This window comes from Cuculus canorus, chromosome 1 (genome assembly GCF_017976375.1).
Source record: "Cuculus canorus isolate bCucCan1 chromosome 1, bCucCan1.pri, whole genome shotgun sequence".
Taxonomy (NCBI): domain Eukaryota; kingdom Metazoa; phylum Chordata; class Aves; order Cuculiformes; family Cuculidae; genus Cuculus; species Cuculus canorus.
The window spans coordinates 143,980,300-144,000,918 of NC_071401.1; the positions used below are offsets into that span (position 1 = coordinate 143,980,300).

The 20,619-nt window shown below is 42.7% G+C and overlaps 1 protein-coding gene across 1 annotated transcript in view; it reads right to left on the minus strand.

The window, feature by feature from the left end:
- The window catches only part of LOC104056374 (zinc finger protein 501), a 37,728-nt gene extending 26,198 nt beyond the window's left edge, over positions 1–11,530 (minus strand). Inside the window, exon 1 of the mRNA XM_054068410.1 lies at positions 11,389–11,530. The gene's annotated coding sequence lies outside the window, so the exon portion shown is untranslated. The remainder of the gene's footprint in view (positions 1–11,388) is intronic.
- Between the last annotated feature and the right edge of the window lie 9,089 nt (positions 11,531–20,619).

Consider the following 20,619-nt stretch of genomic DNA (forward strand, 5'->3'; position numbering starts at 1 on the left):
GGAGTCTGAGGAGCTGGAATTGAGGTCTTCTTGAGCAAAGGCTACCATGACAGCTTGCAGACTAGTGGTGGGGAAAAGGAGGCCAAGAGACAGTACTAGGGAAATATGGCAGAAGACCATGTGTGGTATCTTCACAGGAGCTCTGCAGCTCTGTGTCATTATCCCTTGTTTTTTTCCCAAGCCCATGTTGAGGAGAAAGGACCATAACTGCTGCATCTGCGGCCATACCTCCTGCATGTGCAACCATCGCTGTACTGCAGAGACACTCCTCTGTTATTCACTGAAGGCACCATGAGAGGAGGGGCTGTGGGTGCCCTATGCTCCCACAAACTGGGCAGATATTTTGTATCAACAAGAGAAGTCAAATTTACCCCTAAAAAAAAATAGAAACATTTATTTAAGACTAATTCACATCCAAGGCAGCATATCCCAAACATAATATGTCTCAATTCTTTTTTCCTTTCGTACCTCTGGCACTCAGTACAAGGTAGTAGATCTACAGTTATGCTGTCTCTAACCTACCTGTGGACCCTCAGTGTTGGGGCATGGTGATGTATGACATGTAAGTGAGTTGCATTCCCATACAAGAGCAGTACTTTTTTGGAAGGTGAAGTCTTTAGATGAAACAGAAGAAAAACCTAAAACCCTGGGTTGTAGGTCCTAACGATAAAGAGCCAGCATGTCTCCATGCTGGAGTACCTTCCAAATGAAAGAAGCTTTCTTCTCTGCAGTAGGGAATTTGAAAGAACTAACCAGCAGGTGAGGGAAAACGACACTGTTGTAATGAAAGATAAAAGAGAGAGTCTAGACACCAAAGTCAATGCAGAGAGAAAAAAAGCAGATTTCAGATAAAGGATCGGGAAGGAGAGAGAGAGGGAAGAAAGCCAAACCTCCAGAGGCCTGAAAAAGTTAGTAGCAGAAATATTCTTTATGTGTATGCAGGTAAATCCCGATCTTTTCCTCCATCAGCAATTTAAGGTAATAAATAAGGGGAAATGGATGATTTGTTTAAAAATGCAGATACTTGATATTCCCAGTTCTTTTTCCTTGTTAGACGTAAAGCTGTCTGCATCTTGAGACAATGAAGAGGTGGACTGGCTTAAAGGTGAGAAAAGATTTAAAGCTGAATTTCGATCTAAGCCATTTACCTACTACCAGGCCAGCTTGACAGCCCGTAAAACCCGTGAGCTCCTTTTAGAACTCTCATTTCTCTCATTTTGATGAAGGAGTGGAAGAAGATCAAAAGTATCCTTAAATGGTGCAGTGCATTATTATGAATGGGAGATGATGCTACAAAAATACCATGGGTGCATTTGGAACCCCGAAACTTACCCTGAGAGCAGCCAATCTTAAGAAAAACCTTGTCATCCATTCAAACTGGGAGCAATGTAAGAATCTCCAGCTGGCTGACCGGATGTCTTGCTGGGATGTTGTTTCTCAGAACTTTTAAATGCACACCTCTTCTCACCCTTTTGCTTCATCTGTCTTTATATGATCTACTTAAGCCTTCACACCACAGCTAGCCTTTCAAGATAAGATTCCACATAACATGAATATACCCCTTAATGTTACTAAATCAGGAGAATTTCATTTTATTACTTAAGTTTTACAGGTTTGTTCATTTTCGTAATGAAAGTGTAAAAATAACCCGTGGGAGAAGTGCTTTGCAGAAGAGAAAAGCATAAGAAAAACTCTTTTCTTAGACATATGATACTGTAATAAATTTACGTGTATAAAACTGGAGAGAGCATCTCTCCAAGGAACTGTTCTGTGCTTGTTTAGACAATATATTCTGAGGCAGCCAGCAGATTTTCATTAAAAAAAGAAGTATGACGTGGAGAGATAAGCTCAGGTTAGTGGTACTCAGGTGGGTGCCTGTTTGTTTAAGCATCTTTTCATGATATAGCTCCTTGGAGAGGAAGAAGAATCATATTTAAGAGTTACAACAACTGAGTGTTGCCCAGTATGAGGAAAAAATCCTGTGTGAAAGCTTTAAATCTGACTTCTCTGTAGGAGTTCTTTTTTTGAATGGCTAGATGTCATCTTATACCTTAGGAAAAGACAAAAAAAAAAAGAAAAAACCCAATAACAACAGAAAAAAAGAGAGTATGGGAAATTAGAGAGAGAAATTTTATAGATGCAAGAGGAGGGAAAAGATAGAACTATTTTAAATACAAAAACAACAGCAACAAAAAATATGGTGGCAGCAAATGGGTAAAAGAGGAGAAAAGGAAGTTCAGTTTCCCAACGTGAGGAGGGTAGTGGCCAATATCTTTATAAGACCACTCCATCACCATCGCATATCTTGCAAATTGAGGGTGTTCTTTGTGACTAGAAAAACACAAGTGTCACACTTATCTTCGAGAAGGGCAGGAAGGATGATCCAGGGACAGACAGATCAGTCGGCCAACCTCTGTCCTGGAGAAGGCTGTGAGCAAATCCCAGCGTGTGAATAAGAAGTTGATTAGAAACAGCCAGCATGGATTTACTAAATCCTGATCAGGTCTATGATTGCTGCCTGTGATGCAGTGACTGGCTTCTGTGGGTGTATTTTGTGGTTGATACTTTTTCCATGATTGTAGTAAAGCTTTCAGTATGGTCCTCTGTAGCAACCTTGCAGCAAAACTGTTGAGATATGGCCTCAATGAGCAGACTGTAACTTGAAAGGAAAATGGTCTGGGCCATTGTGCTCAAAGGAATAAGATACTTAGTCCACAACTGAGATGCTGATCAGTTACTAGTGGTTGCACAGTCCCTGCAGGAAGACAGGGCTGCCATTCAGAGGGACTTGTGCAGGCTGGAGAAATGGGCCATCAGGAACCACATGAGGTTCAAGAAAAGCAAATTCAAGTCCTGCTCCTGGCAAGGGTAACCACATGCACCAGTACAGCCTAGCGCCAACTGGCCTGGAAGCAGCTCTGCAGAAAAGGCCACAGGGCTCCTGATGGACAAGCTGACCATGAGCCAGCAGTGTGTGCTTGCAGCAAAGGTGGCCAGCAGACTCCTAGACTGTTTTAGGAAAAGTCCTGCCAACGGGCATCTTCCTTCCCCTCTATATAATACCTGTGAGGTGACATCTGGGTACTGTGTCCAATTTTAGTCTCCCCATTGCAAGAAAAACATATGGGTACTTAACAAGTCCAATTCAAAGCTACCAAGATGGTCAGGGGGCTGCCACACTCATGGCATGAGGAGAGGCTGAGCGAGCCATGTCTGTGCAGCCTGGAGAAAATAAGGTTCAGGGGTGATTTCAGTGCTGGCTGCGACTATTTGGGTGGAGAATACAGAGATGCCAGAGCTTCTTGGAGGTGCATGGTGGTAAAATGCTGTGCTTGGAGAAGCTTTGTTTCTCTTGGAAACCAGACTTAAACCCACAGTACATTGAATATGCTCCCTTCTCTGTGAGAAAATCTCATTTAGGCAGGGTCTGGTAGACCATACATGGTTTCTAATGCCCAGCTTCGTGTTTTACCCAGGACATCACACTGTTTCCCAGCAGAGCTACACAGCTCTTCAAGTGTGCACACAGCACCCCATGTACAACCAAGCTGCTCCATCCTGTTTACAGGTCACACTTGTTCCCATTAACATCCTCCCAGCCAGAGTCAGGTTACACAAATGCCATCCAGTACCTGGCACTCTTCTTTTGTATCTTAAAGGAAACAATCTTGAAAATGTCTCAGCTCTTGCTTTCTTCATGGACCTAGTTTTCCATTCATGTGCCTGGCAGATTTTTGGCCTCTGAGTTGCTGAGCATCAGGTATTGACCCTCATGCCCCCAAGTCCATCGTATTCAGCCTGGTGCTGTTCTTGCCCACATGAGAAGAGTTCTGGGTAACTAGAGAGTAAAATAGTATTGTAAAATATTGGGCCTCCACACATGGTTAATAAATCATGTTTTATAGGGTGATTTTTACTGTACATTTGAAAAGCACCATATATTTATAATGGCAGTGATTCTGAGATAGGTTAAATGTGTCACTGCTAAAGAAAATGTATTACGAACCTGTTATTGCTTGAAGGGCAAGTGCTGTTTTCCAAGAAACCAAAAATGAGCTAAGGTGTTGAAAAATGACAGGCAGGAGCAAGACTCTCGCAGCTTTGTCTCTAGATGGCATAAATAAAAGAGAAACAGAATTACTGTTTCAGATGTGGATGCACAACAGCAGGCTGGGTTGAGTTCACGAACTACAGGGGTAACAGCTCTGTCTAAATACTCCTAAGCTTAGCTTTTCAGCTAAATGAGAAAATGGAAGACTGAGTTACTGCTACTTAGGCAAGCCCCGTTTTTGCACATTAATTATGATTCCATTAGGATTAAAAGAACAGCAAACCACTCTTCAAGCAAACACCTCATTCGCCACTTTGCAACCAATAATGAAGTCAAAGCTGATGCTGCAAAGTAATTTAACAGCACTTTAAAATCTAGGGTGCAGAGGTATTTTACAATCCGCAATACTTTTTCCTACAGTGTTTATGTACCAGAGCTAACTACAGCTCCCACAGAAATGTATACAGCAGCCTGGAGAGTGTGACTGCCTCGTACTCCCAGAAGGCCTGGGAAACTATTTATGGGAAGTTTTTTCTTGTAAAAACAAAAGAGAGGTGCTCGTCTTTTTAAGAAAAGAGACTATCTGACAACAGGTCACTGATGGCATTTTCAAAGTTATTGAATGCATGATTCTGTCATAGAGGATCACTTATCAAACAAAAGGCAACAAAGGTGGGGTGATTCTTGCTTATTTTTACCCTGAAGAAGTACAAAGCACTCAAGCCAAACAGCATGATGTTTACTGGACTGAAAGAGTTGTACCTCTAGAGACAGAAGGGGAGAAGGCAGTAGTTATTGCTAAGTTGATTGGAATGGCCTCCTAAATCCCACATGTGGGAGAGTGTTTTCCCATGTCTGCAACACCCAAATGTGATGCTTTCCAGAATGAACATGAAACATGAAACAGGGAGGTTTCCTTCACTTTTCCAGCAAAGTCAGCATGTGGATATTCCAACAAAATGCTGAATCTGCTTTTCCAGTAGAGTTACACCCTTGGATCTCTTGGGAAGCAGTTGTGGTGGAAACACATCAGCCCTACGACTGGAAAACACAGATTTTCAGAATCTCTTATAAAAAATAGTTACAGCTGTTGTTTAGTCCTCCAGGGATCACTTCTCCAACATTTAACACTGCAGTCCATAACTTCTGAGCTCCTTATCTGCTGGATGATGTGCTTGTAGATAAAGTAACCTGAAAGCTCTGGATAGCACTTGAGTATTTTTCACCACATGTCATCCAATGGACACCACTGCGTCACAAACCTTTTTCTATTCCTTTTTCTGCAGAGGTTTCCAAAAGATTCAGTTTTTTGAAGCCATAAACAGGCACTGCAGAACACCAGTGTTTGAGGGGCCATCTGCATTGCTGTTGCATTACATATTTAACCAGGACAAAAAAAGCCAACAAATTTGTTACCACTGCTTATGACTATCCACATTAAATTCCTATAAGGAAACATCCTGCTGGCACCACTTCACTGCAATAATTTTAATCATGACTGAGATATTTAATTTTTATTTTGTTAAGTTCATGATTGAACTGTGTTCCCACAAATCTTTCCAAAAAAAACCTCAAATCCTCACACCAACAAGTATTGTGATGGTGAAAATTATGGTAATCCTAAACAATCGTGTATCATGGATGAGATATTGCTCCTTATTATATGGGGTTCTCTGATCTATGGAGGCAAGGTTATTGTCCTTTGAGAAACTGCAGTTTGAGAAGTAGGAGAGGTGGAGACTACTAACTGATATATTAAAATAGCCATAGGAAACATTACCAAAGGTATTGTATGTTACGTCTTCAAAAAGCATTTTCAATAGTGGAGTGAACCTGCTATACAGAGGATTTCAAGAAGTCTTAAAGAAATGCATCTTACCACAGGATACTTCTAAGTCTCTCAGAAGAAAAGCTGTGGAATGTCTAGTCTGCTGTAGAAGAAAAACTTAAAAGCAGCTGGGGAGAAACACAAAGAGCTCTCCTGAGAGTGAAAGAGATGGCTAAGGATGGCTTTTCTTACTGTCAGTCTAAAGAGTGAACTAAATCTGTTCCAAATAACTCCATACAGACCAAGAGAAAGAGAAAAAAACTATGCATTGAGGTGTCAGTAATCAAAAACATAGCAAAATTTAACTTTAGTCCTGTATACCTCCCATTATTTCACCAGCTGTTTTAAGATAATACCATTTATTGCCCATGCTTTTATGAGGATCTTTATTTTTAGCAGACTTGTCAGAAGCATGTTTTCTTTTAAGATGCTGAAGGCTGTTTTTGAAATGGCTGCTACTAAATAGTCTAAGGCAGATCAGAATATAGCTTTCCTCTGTCACAGAGGGTGAGCATCTTCAGGAGAGTCGTATTTCTCTTAAAGTAGCTGGACAGGCTGTCTTTGATCAGGGGTAGACAAAAAGTATTTTTTGTTATATCATCTCATTTATGCTCAGAGATTGCTTTTCAGAAGATATAAGACTTAGAAGGAAAAGTCTAAAACTCTGAGGTGTAAAAGTATTTGAAAAACAATACTGGATATTTGCAAGGTTTGCTCTTAGCATCATCAAAAGTTTCTGGAAGGAACAGAATGACGTAGGTTGTATTCCCATGAACAAAAGATTCAAAAAAACAATCACATGAAGGGAAGAGTTATGATTGATGTGACATGTTTCCGAGCAGTGTTATCAATGCATTCTATTGAGAGATCTCAAGATCTGAGGAAAACAGCTGGTGAAAGAGTTCATCTGGTTCTCCTATACTAGCTGTATTGGAAGCTTTATCCTTTGGTCAAATTTTCCTCTCAGATGGTAAGCAATGGGACAGCTTGTGTTTTACTGGGCTCCATCCCTGTTGTGCAGATCCATAAACGCACTTCATCTCACATATGGGAATCAAAATTAAACTCATTTTCTTGTCCTTGATCCGTGAACTACGTAGGATGACAAAGAGCTTCTAAGATATTGGGTTGTTTTATTTTCCCCTCCAGCCAAGGGCCAGTCCCTAGCAGCAGGCCTCAGCGGTTAATAGTGGGACCAATACTGTTTAAAATCTTCATTAATGACCTGGACAAAGAAGCAAAGTGTACCATCAGATGATCCAAAACTGAGAGGAGCTGACACTCCAGAGGACCATGCTGACATCAAGCAATCTTGTGGCCAAGAAGGCCAACGGCATCTTGGCTTGTATCAGAAATGGGGTCACCAGCAGGTCCAGGGAGGTTATTCTCCCTCTGTACTCAGCACTGGTGAGACCGCACCTTGAATACTGTGTTCAGTTCTGGACCCCTCACCACAAGAAGGATGTTGAGGCTCTGGAGCGTGTCCAGAGAAGAGCAACAAAGCTGGTGAGGGGGCTGGAGAACAAGTCTTACGAGGAGCGGCTGAGAGAGCTGGGGTTGTTTAGCCTGGAGAAGAGGAGGCTGAGGGGAGACCTTATTACTCTCTACAACTACCTGAAAGGAGGTTGTGGAGAGGAGGGAGCTGGCCTCTTCTCCCTAGTGACAGGGGATAGGACTAGAGGGAATGGCCTGAAGCTCCGTCAGGGGAGGTTCAGGTTGGATATCAGAAAAAAATTCTTCACAGTAAGAGTCATTGGGTACTGGAACAGGCTGCCCAGGGAGGTGGTCGAGTCGCCTTCCCTGGAGGTGTTTAAGGAACGGGTGGATGAAGTGCTTAGGGACATGGTTTAGGGAGTGTTAGGAATGGTTGGACTCGATGATCCAATGGGTCCTTTCCAACCTTGTGATTCTGTGATTCTGTGATCAAGAGGGATTTGGACAGTGTGGAGAAATGGGCCGACAGGAACCTTCTGAAGTTCAACAAAGGGAAATTCAAACCCCATGCACAAGTACAACCTGGAGAGTGCTCAGTGGAAGCTTAACCATATGAACTAGTGCCTGACGGGAAGGTGTAAAGAAGGCAGAGACAGGCAGTTCTCAATTATGCCCACTGGGAGGATAAAAAGCAATGAGCACAAACTGAAATACAGGGAATTCCAATTTAACATAAGAAAAACATATTTTATTTTTTTTTTTTTTACCACAAGGGTGATCAGGCTAGCCTACCCAGGGCAATTATAGAGTCTCCATCCATGGAGATATTAAAAATTTGACTAGACGCAACCCTTGGTAACCTGCGATAAGTGACCCCACTCTGAGCTGGGGTCTGACTGCAGACCTTCAGAGATGCCATCAAACCTTAGTGATTCTGCAGCTCATTTTCTGTCTAAGGCACTCATGGACATAGTTTTTTCTAGAGCATTCCCGTGACAGGTGCTAGCTCTGGCCTGAAACCATGGTTAGCCCCAGAACAGCAAGGAAACCTTCGCTAGGTCTTTGATGCATCTGCTTTTTTGCTCATCTTAATTCTACATTCAAGATGAATCAGAGTTGGAAGTTTTGCTGAATTCTAAATTAAAACATCTCTAAAAACCAGAAAGAAGTCTCCAAATGCTTTATGATTTTGTTCTGTTGGCCAGTAGAGGGAGGAAAGAGCGAGAAAATGGAAAGGGAGTCGTTCTTGATTCTCTGAGGTTGAATAGCAATTTCCTTTCATATTGGCACCAGGACTTTACAGCCCGGGGCCAAACTTGCTCTGTCGGAGCTATTGTAATGGATAAAACCACATAAGATTTAGTTATTGTTTTAGATACTGTAACCACACTGAACATCCTGCCATGTGGCTAACATCTAGGAGTGGATCCAGCTGTAATCTTTCCTGACAGTTGACACAGCTGTGTGGACAAGTGGACTCAGAACAGGTTTCCATATGTCTAGAATTGCATTTAATGCATTAAGGTCTGTGTTTGCTTTAAACTTTCTTCTCCCTAGCAAGGCTGTGAAGTCACCAAGACCCCTCCAGCCATTCACAGGGATGGTCTCTGATACAAGTGAGAAGAAAGCACTCTCGAGTGTTTACTTCCAGCAACTACCCCTGAACTGCATCCTAGACTGGAAGAAGGGCAGAAGGTCAGTCCCCCTCACCCCAACCCATGTGTTGCTTTCACTGTTTCATTGCTGAGAGAAAGATTGCTGTTCTTTTCCCTTCTGATACCCTATGGCTAGGCAAAGTAAGGACTTGCTAAGCGTTTTGGTCATGTGTAATACTGAAATAGGCTAACCTCACAAAAGCTAAGGTTGCTGGACCTACCCCAGCACAATGCCACCACTTCTAACAGAGCTGAACTTACATGCTGCTTTTTTATATAGCAACAGATTATAAATGATTAATTTAATGCTGAAGGTGGTTGATGGAAAAATATAGGGAAAGAATTCATAGCTGGACCTAAATGAATTCATTCTTGCCTCTGTCCAATTTTAAATACAGTTATTCACTTGGCCTGCACTGCTGTACCAATGCTGTTCTGCCATTAAACTGTATGAGCTGCACTAGACGTCTTCATTAGTTCCTCTTCTTCTCCAGAACTCCACGCTGGCAATTTTAATAGAGTTCTACTCTCAAAATAGTATTTCCACGAGTGCATAATGGTGTCAAGTCTCAAGTGCAATATTCAGAGCTGAATGTATGGCATGTAAAAGCCAGTCAATCAACCCTTGCCGACACAGATTATGCCGCATATAATTGCCTCATAAACAGCCCTTTGGAAAAGTTTTGCTCAGTCTGGAGCCTGGCTCTTGATTGAGATGATTGTGAAATTTTTCTGAGATCTGTAACTTGATATGTACATTCAGCTGCTTTACATAACCTTTTCTACAGTGTGAAAACTGCACACCTTTGAAAGTATTTCAATAGAAAAATGGGAAGGAAAAACATGATGGAGATACTCTTACCTTGTTTGTTTGGCTGTTTTTTTTTTTATATCAGTATGTCAAATTCCTCCCAGCTGAATTTTATGGCAAATGCAGAAACATGTTGCATACAGTTAAAAACTGCAATACAGTCAAGGATGGAGTATATTCATCTCAAAGATTAATACCTTAAGTGAATGCAGGGACGTGTCCACGTGGTGGCAGCAGAGGAGGAAAATAAGACAACATCCATGGGAAGCTGGAATATAAACATTATTAATATGAGCTGGAGAATTTCTTAGTGAAGTGTACACTTAAGAGAATGCATCTTTAAAATTAGGACTGTGACCCAATGTACCGAGCATCCATGACTACCCAAATCCATCTGGAAGACCAAAGTCTGCACACCATTGCAACGACAATCACATTGTCACCTTTGCTCAACAGAGGGATAGCAGATGTCTAAGTTCACAGCATGCCATGTCACCTACTATAAAGTCACATTTGTCCTCTTGTGCCTCAAAGATTCCCTGAACACCCAGCATCATCTAGAAGTGAGGAGCAGATTTCGTCAGCTGAAAACCGAACAAGACGACCAGAAAGAGGGCAGCAAGAACTGGCAGAGGTTTCTCTCTGTACCCTAGAGATGCAAGCGTGCCGTGGTGTGCAGCCTGCCATGTATGCTAGTAATGTGGCATCAACCTGTAAGGAATCTCTTGCTATTGCTTGTAAATTTGGGAAAAAATTAATCTCAGGTTTAAGGTAGCTCACTTGCCTTTGGTGAAGCGAGGTGGAAGAGCTGAGGGGAAAAAACCCAAAAGTGTGGGGATCTGCTTGGACTCCTAGCCTTACTTGGGAACTGCAGGACAATGGCGATCCATGTTGAACCCAAACTGTACAGCATCCTTCACCCAACAAGCTGGCCCACCAGCTATTCCCTAGCTCCTTGACATATGCGTGAATGCACTCATCTTCTCGCTCCCAGGAAGAGTGTTTCAGCGGACAGGTCAGGGCTAAAGAAAAATAAGCTTAGTAAGAGCAGAGACAGACAAGAAAAACCCACAAACAACTAAGCAACATCTTTCTACTCTGAGAAATACATGGTATAATTGAGTCTGTTGCATCATTTTAGAAGTCAGCTCTGCTTTGCCTCTTGCAAAGCAGGTAGGTACATTCTTTCTTCTGCCCCACCACTCTGAAAGGCTCTGATAGCTGCAAAAGGTGCCCAGCACTCCCCAGAGTCCCAACTAGTACTGGACTGTGCTGGTATTTCCAGCCAGGTCACATCTGAGCTCATCTCTCAGGAAGCTACAAGGGAGGAGTAGGCTACAGTACATGCTTTTGCTAAATTTAGTGCTTCTACTTTGGTGCAAAGAAATGTACTGAATATCAGCCAAGCTAGAGAAGGGAGTGGTAGAGTGAGGTGCTCCTCTGGCTTTTCGCAGGAACCGTATTACCTCAGAAATTGTATTACCTCAGAAACTGTCGGGATGAGGAGAGAGACAATTACAAAGGAATTCAATTCAAATTCTCTTCATTTGAGTGTTTTTGTTTCCTGATGAGAAGCTGAGAACAGCTCCCTCTCAACTGGTTTCCTTACCAGTTAGCCCATGCAGTCCTGAACTCATGGAGGAAAAGCTTCTTTTCCAACTTGCACAGAGCCAGCAGTACTCCAACAGCAAAGAAAAGGTCCCAGCACCAGTTTCCCAGGCACTTCCAGTTCCTCAGGAAGTTGTGTCTGTACCTTCGTATATGATGGGTTTTGGATCCCTGGAGCACAGGAAAGCAGAAATGTAGATCTCTTTAAGGACAGGGGCTGAGCACTGACACTAGGGTTTAGGGTAGCTTTGTATCATGGAGGTCCAAAATCCAGTTTGCGCGCAATCTGCAGGTGCCACTAACTAGGATTCCTCTCCATGGTTAGAACAAGAAAGGGAGGAAATAGCAGTGGTTAGGGACCCTGGGATACCTCTCCTTGATGGTCTTCGCTGATGACCAGTCTTCACGACCCCATTGCGCACTCCAGCCTGCCGCTAAGGCTAAAGAGTTATCACTCCCAAATAAAACTTCTGGAATATGCTCACTTGCTTGCAAGTCTAAACTGGAAATTGTCATGATCTTAGAACATGGTGTGCTCCTGCTGTCGTGCTTACATGTCCCCATCCCCTACATGCAGCATACACTCCTTGTGCTCTTCTCTGTGATTATTTATTGTACCTTGTGGTGTCCCAGCTCTCCTGTCCCCATCTAAGTATGAAATCTCATATACAAATGCAAGTTAAATATAGTTTAGGGTGCAGGCTGGAAACTTTTGTCTGAAATAGTGGAAAGTAGCATGTCGCTTGCCAGAAGCCTGCAGTTACAATTAGCTGTAGTTAGCAGACACCTCTAACACACAGGAAGAAATTCGAAGTCCTTAAATCTAGCACAACTCTACCTCGCTGACCAGAGGCAGCAGCGTTGTCCCACCTAAACTCCCGTAGACAGGACCTCCAATGTACATCATTTGGGCTGGTACAAAGTGATAGTGTTTCTGCAAGATGCCTTAGACACCTCCAGAAAGGACCTGGAGCTTCAGACTGTGCTTTGGAACTGCATGGTAGAAGGACAATGAGGTTCAACATAGCTTAGTACAGGGCATGTCAATTAACAACTATATCATTAAGTGCTGTCAGTTGCAAAAGGCATTTTGGACAGAAGAGAAGCTAGGTCCTCCCAGCTCTGTTGAAGCCCCATATGATTTCCACCTTATATAATCACCTTTTTCAATAGACTGGATAGAAGTTAGTATTTACTGAGCCAGAGTCCACAATTCTCTCAAAAAAATTGCACACTGAAACTATTAATGCTGCCCTTGGTATGCATGAATTTCAGGACCTGCTAGTCAGCAATAGCCTTTTGCTGCTTTTCTTACAGAAATATGGCATTTAATAGGTCCATTCAGGACTAGAAGCCAAGCAGCTGTGAGTTCTTCTTGAGCAGGCAGGCCATGCTAATTTCAAAATGGATTGCTCTGCAAGGGAAGGATAGCACTTTCCAGATCACAGAAATGTTTTACTGGCCCAAGTCTCGTAGAAAATAGTCTCTTGGTGAAAAGCTAGACAGTTTTAAAAGGTGTCAGAGAAACCATTAGGCAATAAAAATTCACGGAGCAATTTTGCCAGAGAAAAAGCATAAAATAAGAAGTGTATCATTTCTCTCCCAGAGTTTCTTGCAGTCAACTGCATTCGAAGAGATGTGCCACAGCCTGAGTTGGCTGTCTTGTGTCATGCAGCTTATACTCATGCACTTTAATCAGAAAGGCAACAATTACATAAATGGTGCCCCTAAACAAAGGGAGAGAGGAGACTACAGCAAGCATAGATCAAACCCTGTATATGTCCTCAGAAAAAAAAGAGCATTTGATCCTTACTTGTGTATGAGTGCATTCATTCTGTATCCAAAGCAAGCCTACACACCAAGAAACAGCTTTCCTTGGGCTTAGGACAGCTCTGTATTGTGGAGATCTAAAACCCAATTTGAGCACAATCTACATTTGCTGCAAAGGAGGATATCTCTCCTTAGTCAGGGCATTCAAGGAAATGTAATTGCTAAAACACAGCTTCCAGCCAGTTCAGAGTGTTTTGCTTCAAGGATATAGTGATCTGCATTTTAGTTTAGAAGTTTTAGTTATGTCAAATGTTACAGATTCTTCTTGGAGGCCTTTCAGCCCGCATACAAATATGACAGGTTACTTAGAGCATTACAAGGAAGAAATCAAAGCCCTAACATTAAGCATGAGCTATTCTGGGAAAAGAGTCATCTAAACTTATTTTTGTTTGTTTTTTTTTCTTAAAAACACAAACAAAACATCTTGTCATTCATCTTATTTTTGTTTGTGCATTTTTCTTAAAAACACAAAAACCCCCATCTTGCCATTCATCTTAAAACAGTACTCACTAAAATAAAAAAGATTGCTTTTACCTTCAGTAGTTCATGGTTTCTTGCTAAGCTGCTTTTAGGTGAAGCAAAAAACCTCCACAAAGCAAGAACAGTGAAACAGGATAACATCTCCATTGCAGTTAAGCAGAACATGCCTCTTTGATAGGACAATCAGCTTTGTGCAGTAAATGCTAATGGAAGGACATTTCTAGAAACATTAGGACATGCTATGTTCCCAGCTACTTGAAAAATTTTAATGAGAAGCCTATTTGGGACTTCATAGACCCATTTCTTGTGTCATAAGAAATTTGCACAGAGCATCCAAGCACATCCAGCTAGTGCCGGACAGGAGCCCTCCCTCTCCCTGCAGACCTTAGTACACAAACCCCAGAGCCCACGGAACAAGAAAACTAAGTTGACTTGAACTGCAGCTTGGGTTGGTGGAAAAGTTGGTGGTCAGGAGAGCTTTCTCCTGATTTTGCATTCTCATGTTGGCACCATAGTCAAATGGCACAGAAGAGTTACATCTCCTGTGTCATACACTAATTGTGCCCTCTTAAGACAGAAAAACCACTAGCGCTGTGGGATTTGTGCACAAGGATTTCCTGAAAGTATGACTCAGGAACAGCATTTTCAGTGTTGCAAAGGCACCATCCTGGAGAGCAGAGCTATTGCCCCAAAAAGCAATGCTGCCTGGATTAATTTATGATCTGCTCTTGCTTCAATCAAGGCTATAACTAGAGAAAAATGCTCATGAAGGTCCACACTTTGAGGAATTACTCATCACGCTCTAATTACACAACTCTACCTCACCATCTTTGCCTCGCTGTTCAGTTTCTCAGCATCTCTTCCTTCAAAAGGTGCAAATAATTCTTGGTTCTGATCCTCCTTTCCCTATATTTGTTATATAAGAGCCAGACTGGCTTGTGAAAAGGTGGAGAAGGAAAACTCACCTGTACAAAGTGCTGCACCTGACACTGGACTTGACCTCTCTTCCAAAGGAGAGAATGCAGCAGATCTCTGAACAATGTAAACAGTGGAAACCCTTCATGTTCATTTCAATTCTAGATCTTCAGTAGAATTCCAAACTATTTTATATGGTGACATTTTCCTTACCAGATCATAGTCAACCCCTCCTCCCCTTAGCACCTGGCTGCCCATTTCTTGGTCAGTAGAGAAAAAAATATTCAGATAAATATTAATTACTTCTCTTCAGCTTTATTAGAAGCTTTCCAACACTCTTCTTCCAGGGAATTTTAAGGTGTAAAATCACCTGAGGTGGGCCAAGGTTTCTGTTGCCACCACAAGCATGCCCCAAAACCTGGTTTCAGCCTGCACTTCTGCCAGTGCCCCAAGATATGGTCAAGGCTATGCCTGGGACAAGGCTACCACTTTACTGGCCAGCACATCCTGTTTCCAGATGTAAGAAGTAGTTTCTGGCAGATCAGGAGTCCTGGGAACAGGTTTCCTTCTGCCTAGGTCCCTGCCATTCTACCCCTGCCTCTCTGGAGGTTTCAGTGAATAGGTTATTCACCTCATACTACACACATACTCACAATTGGAAGCCTCCTTGGTCTGTGATACAGCACTGAATTACAAACCCTAAGCTGCTTTATTTGCACAGCTGAAGACACATTGTGGAAATCACATCTGTTCTGGTTTGAGCTAAAGCAGAATTGATTTTTTTAACATTTCAGCTAAGCCTCATCTAAATAACTTCATTTTCTGAAAGTTTACCTCGTGTGTTTCAGACAGTGTCTGCCTCTAGAAGCAATAATGCTTAAAATTTATGATTACCACCAAAGTAACAGGGTATTGATATAGAGAAAGGTCATTGTTTATACTTATTTCTATGGAGATCAAGGTTAGTCTTGAGTTGGTGGAATACTGTGAAGTCAAATGGGTGAAAAAGGGTTGCACCTGCAGGGAAGAATGGACAGGACAGGTGACCTAAAACTGACCAACAGAGTATTCCATTCTATACACATCATACTCAGTAAAAAGCTAGGGGATCACAAGGGCCAAGCCCTCTTCTTTGATGGCCAGCAGCCAGTAGGATCTCTATCCATCTTTCTGCCCACTGATCCCAGCATTTTGTATTCCTGAATCCAATTCCTGAGCCCAGTCCCAGACTTTTCCCATGCCTGCTCTGTAGCATCAGTGGTGGCATAGTCGTTGGGGGAAGTGGGATGTCAATTTTGTATATTTCTATGTATTTTGTTATTTTCTAATTAATATTATTTTCCTTTTATTATTATTATTGTTTCATTAAAACTATTCTAGTTTTATTTTCCAACCCACAAGTCTCTCTGTCACATTTCCCTTTCCCCAGCATGGGGAGGAAGGCCAGGCAGAGGGTTGGGATCACAACTGCTTGCGTTTAGTTGCCAAACAAGCCAGGAGGGGGGCTAAACCATGATAACATATTTGAGTCAAACCCCACAATACATTTGCTGTCACAGTGGCAGAGCAATTTTTTTAACATTAGTTATAATGCAGTAAGTCAGTAATCAGCAACAGCAGCCTGAAAAAAAGGCTGCAGTTCAGGGCAACAATTATTTTTTTAAAAACTGACTGTTATTTTCTGAATTGTGCTGGAATATGAGATTTTCTTTCCAAAAACAGCATAGGATGGGGATAAGAGAGAGAAGGATTTATTTTAAACACAGAGACTAGTATTTCATACTATTACTTGTGTAACTTTTGATTTATTTAACTAGTACCTGAATGACCTGGTATAAAGGCAAACTATTGTTCTTTAGCCATTTTGCCAGCAGATTATTGCTGAGTTCATTGGCTAGACAACAGCCATCAACTTACTTCTTCACCAACTCTTCTATGCATGTATTTCCCTATTTAAGTAGGCTACAGCATACAGCAGAGGTGGGAAAGAGCCTTCTATCTTCTGTTTAAAGGACAGATGCATATGCAGTGTACAGTAGTGCTGAAACCAGATGAGATCGAGCAGGTAAGGGCTTTCCTGGCTTGTAATTCACTGATACATACTGATAGGGCTAAGCATTAAAATCCTTCGTCACAAATACTCTTCACTTCCAAGTTTAGTTTTTAGCTACCAGATCATGAAAAGCTTTAGATAAGCCAGTTACCACCTTTCCCTCCTCTGAAAAAGTATATTTAAACCCTTCCATTTCAAACAAAAAAACCAAGTTTCTGGCAAATGGAATTGTGTCAGTACAGCCTTCCAAATATAATAGACAGGGCTTAGAGCTTGGCATAGTAAATATCTCTGAAACCCGGAGGTATATTTACAATGGATGAGCTATCACACCAAATTCCAGATCACTTCCTTTTCAGCAAAGTAATACTGCAGCTGAAGCAGTCCATCTTAGCTACCCATGATGCTGCAGCAGCTACTTTCCTCTGGTAAATCAGGTTATCTGAGATGAACAGGGCATACAAATTTTATTTTGGCAGATGAGTACCAGCTGTGTAAAGGACTTGACAGTAAACATGCACCCAAACAAAAAGTATTTCCTAGATACCCTTTTATATTAAAGCTACAGCACCACAAGTTTTTGCTACAGTAAAAAGAGAGTTACTGAAACCAAGTGCTCAAGCCTGAACTTTCAAAGAGGAAGGGTTTTTCAAGGAGGTGACTTGAATCACAAACATTTACCCACATACCCAGTGTGCATCACAACCTGTTTGTTGAGGGAAAATACACAAAACCATGAAACCTTCCTGTTCACATTAATAAAATATTTTTCTTTGTGACTGGTGAAATCCAGTGTCTGTAGGAAGAAACCTTACTGTAGACTATTGGTAATTCTGAATGGCATTTGTCACTTCACCAGCTTACAATACCAACCAACTTGTAATGTCCATCACTCACACAGAGCAGCAGCCACCCAGAGTGTCCCTGAAAGAAGGAAAAGAGAAAGGGGAGAAAAGGAGAAAGCAGGGAGTTATCACTCAGCAGCAGTCTTGAAAGAATTCACATCGAAGACACTGGGGAAGGGCATGGCTTTGGGTCCTGGTCGTGTGCCGTACAGCATTCCCACCCTGACAGTTACCATGCAAAAAGCTGCCTCCACAACTCTCCTGCAGATATTTGTCTCTTCTATAGTTTGTTCCCAATAGTTCACACAGGCCTCATGGGAGAGAGATCTCTGCTTGCTGGAGCCTGGCAGTCAGCTCTTCCTCCGGAAAACTCGACGGAGTCAGGAAGACTTGAAGAGGAAGAAGTCACGGCCCTGCAACTGCTTCTGGTAGCCATTCAATGCAATTTTGGGGGCAGACTCCAGCCTGGGGATTACTTCCCTTTGCACATATGTTGTTCAATATTACACAAAACAGTATTTCATGTCCTTCAGGAGATGAAGTCTGTCTCCAGACAGTTGTATTAGACCTACCTTGGCATTCACTGCAACCTGGAGTGGGACCCTCTGAAGGTGAGAGTTGTGCATCTGGCAGGAGGAATCAGGCCCATTATCCAGGAGCAGTAACAAAGTGACAGTCACCAGTGGGAAGTGTGTGTGACGTATTAAGTCCTAAAGTCCCCATACCTCTCCCTTGTCTCCCTTAGGTGTTACCAGAAGGGTCAAGCAAGCCCCTAAGAGAGAACAAAGCCAGGATACCCTCAGGGATAAAGCCTCTTGCAGTGTACAGATGAGCACTCCAAACCTTCTTGCAGCATCCCAAAGTCAGTCGTCACCACACCAGCTTTCCCAGATTAACCTCCAGCCAACTAGTAGTATGCTTCCTTGCAGCTATCCGTGCTAGACTCTGGCTAAGGGCCAGTAAGACGGGATGCAGACAAGCTGAGCGCCAGCTGCATTCAGACACAAGTACCTCATGTCTCCTGGCAGAGGGGTCTGTGGTCGTTTTGAATGAGGAGGTGGTACAGACCTCTTCAATTTGAAGATGAGGGGAAGAAGTTTCGCCTCCCCAGCCACCGTGCTGTCCCAAGGAGGAGACAAGCACCAGGAGGTATCTGACCACTCTGCTGAGCAGTGGGAGTGACATGGGCCAGAGACCCCAGGCATTGAAACACCATGAGAGTGACCTCATCTCCCTGGAGTTCATTCCCCTCCACTTAACCTCCACCCTGGCTTTGTCTTTCCAAATGTGGCAGCTTTCTGACAGAAGAGGCAGCCCCGCTCCTGTGTGGAAAGCATTTCACACACTGCTGGCAACACCTAGGGGCTGGGGATAGGGCTGGGGGAGGAATCTCTTTCCCCCAGTATGAGCTGTCACTACCCTCAATAGTTCATAAGTACTCTTTCTTGTCAGAGTGACCCATACTACCATCTCCCATCTCTCCCCATCCTGCTGTTAAGCATCTTGTGGCAGTGTTTGCTTCCCCCCTGCTGCCTGGTAAGCAAGTTGCTGCCACAGAACCATCTGTGTTGGAAAGCAAATTCCCATTGACACCAGGTACAGCTTCGCTGCTCTTACTTCTGTCAGCCCCCTGCTTTTCTTGCCTCTTAACTCACTGCTTCACTTCCCCCTCCTCTCAAACATCCCATGACCAGACTGCAAAACAGATGAGATGAAGCTTTAATAATGTATATGTTCCCTTGCTATACTCACTGGATGCCCAAGAGCACTGTTTTAATGAGCCAAATCCAGCTTTCTCCTAATACCACTGTGGTACCACAGCACAGCCAAACTGAATATCTTTTGAAGACAGTTTCTAAGACGACGAGAAAGGAGACCCTCCAAAGAGACACTGGTCCAGGGGTTGAGGAAAGACACTTTCCTCAGGCCAGTTTGACTCGGAAACTCAGTCCTGGAGCCTTCCACTATCCGTGCACGTAGTTAAGGACTTTTTGGAAGAACTGTGGCATTTTCTTTGTGGACACTATTAACAGGACATGGCAAGATCCATATGCTTATATAGCCTTCTTATTCACATGCTCTGTTCTTGGGCTCTATTTAGATCACATTTCCCCACTGCTTAACATTTGTCTTCAGTTCTGCTTCCCCTTTCCTTCCCCCAAGCCCTGCCCCAAGTTGCACTTAACAAACAGGAAGGAATAAATTCTCTCAGCTCTATCCAAGCTTTGCACTTTATTGTACAAAAATCTAAATTACGTACTGCAGCAAAATATTCCTGCAGCAAGAATACTCTGTGGTTTAAACAAAGGGCACAGGCAACTTTAAAGCTTTTTCTTTAAATTTCAGACCCTGTTATCTCAAACATTATTTTGCTACCAGCACAGAGGTGCTGATCATATTAGTGCTGTACATACCAATCTTTATGGAGACAAAAATAAGAACAGTTCCCTTGGGATATGGATGCTTATTTTTGGCCCATTAACTTTAATGGTTGTAGTACAGCTGTGACAGGTTGGGAAGACAGGTAGAATAGGTGATGTTTGCTATTCTCTAGATCACGTCTAGCCTACATTTAGACTTTAAAGTCACAGGCAAATCCGCTTGGAGGAGTCTGATTCAAAGCCTGTTGGCAACAGCAGAAGCTCTCCTAACCTTCATGCTGTATTTTAATCAGATAAATAGGAAGCAAGCCTCCCCAAAGGCTTGCTGTTTATTTCACTTTTGGCATCCCTGACAGTGTAAGATACAAAAAGGCCCTCCTATCCCCCTTCACACACACACAGTATCCCATGTTGGAGTCATTACAATCATTAACCCTAGCATAGCAGAGCATGATGAGGCTCCAAGCAGTACCTGGTTCAATAGGTTTCTGCAGCTCCAGGAGTGCCCAGTCATTTCTGAAAGGAAATCCTCCAAAGCTGTAGTGTGAATGCATGGGTTTCACAAGCATGGGGTTGTCATCCTTTACATTTGGCAACAAAGGTTTGCTGCTGTTACAATCAACACAGAAAGTCCAGAGGCGAGTCAGTCACTTACCTTCTCAGGAACCAGAGCTCAGCATGGGTGGACCTTACATTGAAGCTACAGACCTGGGCTATACAACTAATTT